The following is a 5,348-nucleotide window of genomic DNA, read 5'->3' as shown; positions in this document are numbered from 1 at the left end:
GTGAGAGAAAAACAGGGCTCAATACGTATTCCTTGGGCTCTGTGGACAGGGGCTGAGGTGCAGGAAGGCAGGAAATAGGGAGCCTGGGGCCTTTCAATAAATGAGGAAGCCACAGACCTGGGCAAATAAAGAGAGGGGAGAGAAGAGGCCCAAGAAGCAAGACTGAGGAAGGAAGAGATCCCTCCCAGAAGTGAGGCCAGGGCAGGTGGGAGCGTGGGCCCAGACCAGGGGCTGGACCCCGGGCAGGGCACATGAGCCCCAGAGTGATTATACAAGTGATACAGGCATTGTGGGGAATCCAGAAAACAAATAAGGATGTGCAGGGAACCTCCTCATTGCAGCTTCCACGGGCTGACCCTGCTACGAGCAAGGTGAGGACACAAGGAGAGCAATTCTAACCAGGAAATGCCAAGAGAGCATTAACGAAGCCTGCCTGCCAAGAGTGTGTGTGTGTGTGTATGTGTGTGCATGTGCGTGTGTGTGCCTGTGTGTGCTCATGTCTGTGCATGTGTGTGTGCATATGTGTGTGCATGTACATGTGTGTGCCTGTGTGTATGTGTGCATGTGTGCATGTGTGTGTGCCTGACCAAGTTATTTTACCTCTCTGTGCCTCAGTTTCTAATCTTAATCTTCTCAGTCCTACTAGTTCTTAGGACCCAGCTTGACAGTCTCCTCCAGGAAGTCTTCCTGCTGCCCAAGGTGAATTAGGGCCCCTCTTCCATGCTGTCATAGCAACTGTGCACAATAGCTTTCTTCCTACATCACAGCCACATTTTCTTTTTTTTTTTCACTCTGAGATCGTAGAGTTTTTGAGGTCAGGAGATGTTCTTGTGGCTAATTTTTTTTTGTTTTTTGGGTTTTTTTTTTTTTGTATTTTCTCAGTGCTAGGAAATATTTGCTGAAATTCATGTAAAATGGAACTAATGAAAATAACCTTCCTCATTTGGTGGTTTTGAGGATTAAAAGAATCAACCTTGGCAGGGCGCAGTGGCTCATGCCTGCAATCCCAGCATTTTGAGAGGTCAAGGAGGGCGGAACCCTTGAGGTCAGGAGTTTGAGACTAGCCTGGCCAACATGGTAAAATCCCATCTCTACTAAAAATACAAAAAAATTAGCCGGGTATGGTGGTGTGCGCCTATAATCCCAGCTACTGGGAGGCTGAGGCAGGAGAATCATTTGAACCTGGTAGGCAGAGGTTCCAGAGAGCCGAGATGGCGCCACTGCACTCCAGCCTGGGCAACAGAGCGAAACTCCATCTCAAAAAAAAAAAAAAAAAGAATCAACCTTGTACTAGAACCAGGCACAGACTGTTGGCACTGTTAAATAAAAATATGAAATAGTGGTCAGGGTGACTTGCAGAGGAACAGCTGCCCCACCAGTGACAGTGACAAAGCAGCAGTGGAGCCCTTGCTGCAAACATGGCCTCTGACTCAGGAGAGGCAGTCACTGTTGAGAGTTAACCTATGATCACACTTGGATATCTAAATTGCCAAGGAAGCTTCATCAGCTGCTGCAGGAGTGGGCAATGTGGCCCACCAAGTTCATGACCAGCCACCAGTGAGAAGAGACAAGGCTGAGACCCAGAGACAACCCAGAGGCCTCCAGGGGGCAGAAGGAACAGGGTTTGGGCAGAGAGAACAATGGCATGGAGGTCTAGGAGCAATGAGGCCTTTTCCAGTCACGAGGGCCCTTTTAGAATTCATTTCTGCTTAATAGCACTTAATAAACATTTTTGAGCAACAGGATATGTTAGGTCAAATGGGGGAGATAAAGAGAATTGACACAGAACCTTTGCCCTTGAAGAGCTCACAGCTGAGTTGGAGAAAGATACCTAGAGTGCAGTTTACTAACATCTATACCACCAACCCCCACAGCAACGCAGCTTCCCAGCATTGAGACCTTGCTATGCTCCAGGCACTCCATGCATCATCTCATATGCACTTCGCAACAGTTCATCATGAAGAGAAGGCACCGCAGAGCCAATGGGTTAAGCAAGCTATCGAAGGTAGTCAGCGATTTTGTCTGACTACAAGGTCTGTGCATGACAGGACTGTACCACTGCAAGACATGATTCTACTGTTGTTATGGGGCCCAGAACAGGCAATAATAACATGAACCACTCCTTGAAGAAAGAAGCCAAGCATTGCGAGGCAGGCCATGCAGGCAGGGGAACAGCATGAGCAAAAGCCCAGAAGTGGGAATGAATTTAACTGCCCCAGCACCAGGCCAAGACAGCTGGAGACAATTCAGGCAGAGAGGAGAGCCCAGAGCTGCTCAGCTGCTCTCTATCTTTCTCCTTCCCTCCGCAACCTTGAGAAAGTAGTTGATGGGTTCTATTTGCATTTTCTCCTTTCCAGTTTCTCCTGCCCACATCACCCGCTGCAGACACTCTTGCCAAGTTCCTCAGTGCCAGCGTTGCCAGCCTGGTGGCCACTCCTCAGGCCTTCTCTCGCCTCCTCAGCAGCCTGGCCATGTGCCTGCCCTCCTCCCTTCTGAAAGAGTACCCTTGCTCTGTCAACATCTCCTCCCCTGGTTTACTTTCCTCCACTCTGGCTCCATCCCTTGTGCCACCTTGATATTGCTGTGGCCCATCCTGGACCTATTTCTCATCAACACAGCCTCTCCAGGAGACTCATCCCTTCTTGAGGCTTAACCATCACCTCCACGTGGGATTTCCAAGCCCCTATCAATAGCCCAGTGTCCACCCTGAGTGCTGGACCCACATACCCATCTGCCTCCTGAAGATCCTTACCTGGGTGTAGTCTGGGAAATTTGAATTCAGAATGCGACCAGGATACTCACTGGCTTCCTTCAATAGTGGCTGCTCCTTCTGGGCCCCCTCTGTCAGGAGTGGGCATCACCAATGCTAGTTGCCCAAGCCAGATCCTGGGAGTCATCACTAACATCTCTCCTCTCACTGATATGTGGGTGCCACCTCCCTTTGACATTTCTTAAGCTTTTCTCTCCTTCTTACCACCATCCCACTGCTGCCATGCAGGCTTTTATCATAGCTCCTGGGGTTCCTTCCACAGACTGCCCAGTTCCACTCTGGCTGCCAGAGAGGTCCATGTGAAATGCAAATTAGCCCAGGTCACCATTGGTCAGAAGCCTTTAACAGCTCCCCATTGTGCTGGGGAGACAGCCTAAACTCTCGGCCTCTTTGCTTCATACCCACATACCCACTGCGCTTGGTCTTGAGCTCCAGCCAGACTGAAACCATGGAGTAGGTTTATCCTCTTTACCCTAATGCTCTCAATCCTACTAGTTCTTAGGGCTCAGCTTGACAGTCACCTCCTCCCAGAAGTCTTCCTGCTGTCCAAGGTGAATTAGGGCCCCACCTCCATGCTCCCATAGCAGCTGTGCACAATAGCTTTCTTCCTACATCAAAGCCATACTTTCTCTTCTTGTTTCCCACCCTGAGACCATAGAGTCTTTGAGGTCAGGAGATGTTCTTGTGGTTTAGCTTTTATTATTATTATTATTGTTTTATTTTTATTTATCTATCTATTTATTTATTTATTGAGACAGAGTCTCGCTCTGTAGCCCAGGCTAGAGTGCAGTGGCACGACCTTGGCTCACTATAGCCCCTGCCTACCAGGTTCAAGCGATTCTCCTGCTTCAGCCTCCCAAGCAGCTGGGACTACAGACACCTGCCACCTCACCTGGCTAATCTTGTATTTTTAGTAGAGACGGGGTTTCACCATGTTGGCCAGGCTGGTCTCAAACTCCTGACCTCAAGTTATCTGCCCGCCTTGGACTCCTCAAGTGCTGGGATTAGAGGTATGAGCCACCGTGCCCAGCCTGATTTTGTATTTTTTCAGTGCTAGGAAATATTTACCGAAATTTAAGGACAGAAAGTCTGGGAGGCATACTCCGGGAGTGCTCTTGAAAGCAAATGGGTTACTCCATGTGCAGGTGTTGAAAATGTAAAACACACTATTATTTTTTCCCTAATAAAACCCCAATTTTGTTCAGAGGACAGCAATAGTGTTAACTATACTTCTTAGCATCCTTTGCAGGGGGTAGCTATGTGACCCAGGTTTGGCCAAGAAGACTTAAGGAAAAGCAGCTGTGCATGCAAGGGAGAGATTTGCTCTCTTGATGTAAGCATGGCCCCTTCCTGTTTCCTGTCTTCCACGTCTTTCCTGGAATTAGGAGAGGAGGCTGGAGATGGAGCAGCTATCTTGTGACAATGAGCCAGCCATGGGGATGGGAACCACAGGCTAAGGAATCTTGAAGGGCCTAGGTTATGACCCCTGGACTACCTACTAGCAGACTTCTTATTATGAGAGACAAATAAATCTCATTTAAGTCATTTTGGTTGGCTCTCCATTACATTTAGCTGAACTCCACCCAGTAAAGGTCAATGAAGGAAGATAAGCATCTGTGAGCATTTCTGAATAGGCTTTTCCTTTGGAGATGATGCTGGCGCTGACGGGAGGCAGAGGGCCAGATTAACAGAACGGGACTAGGTGAGGGCTGGAGAGGCTGATCCTCCAGGGGTTCTACCAGAGGATCATAGTGAGGTCTCAGGGTTTGAGAAAGAAGCTCCAGCCATGGTAGCCCTAAGGTGCCTGTGACCTTGGCCTGGGGGTTTTCTGGTCCCTGTTTAGTTCATCTTGCAAAATGGGGCTGCTGGACTAGACAACTGATCAGAAAACATAATGCTTCAAGTCTGGGCTTTAGAGTCAGACAAGGCTGAATTCAGGGTCCAGCTCCACCACTTGCTAGCTGTGGCTTTCAGACAGCTTTCTTATTGGACTGCTCTAGCATCCTTGTCTGTGGAGTCCAGACTCTAATAGTACCTATGCCTGTAGGGCTAACGTTGGGGCTTCATGAAATCCTGCATGTGGGTGCTCAGCAGAGGGCCTGGTATGCCCAGCACACACCAAGTGCTCCATGCTGGTATCTGTCCTTGCGTGCCATGTTCTCCCAGTGGACAGATGGGAGCTGGAATTAATGCCTGCCCTGAGGCTGGGGCTGCTACAGAGCTGTGGGAAGCCTGTCTGGATGCACCTTGCTCTATGGCTGAGTGAAGTGGCCAGGGGCTGCCCACTGTTCAACAGCTCTGGAATGCTGCCATGTCCAGGGACCTTGGGTCACAGGTGCACAGAAGCCCCCAGACCCAGGCCAGGCCAGACCAGGCCCAGAAAGGTATCAGATCTTGGGTAGAAATAAGAAGCCTATGTGGTCCATCTGTCCTGTGGCCTTTGTCTTAGCCAAAGCCTCCTGGATATTGACGGCATCTTTTCCTGGGTTTGGGGTGGGGTTGGAGAGGTTCCCTCTGTACGGGACTACAGGAATGAGGGAGCTGGAAAAATGCCTCCAGAGCTGGATTCCTCACTGCA

This window comes from Macaca fascicularis, chromosome 2, assembly GCF_037993035.2.
Source record: "Macaca fascicularis isolate 582-1 chromosome 2, T2T-MFA8v1.1".
Taxonomy (NCBI): Eukaryota; Metazoa; Chordata; class Mammalia; order Primates; family Cercopithecidae; genus Macaca; species Macaca fascicularis.
Note: the sequence above shows the minus strand (reverse complement) of the source record.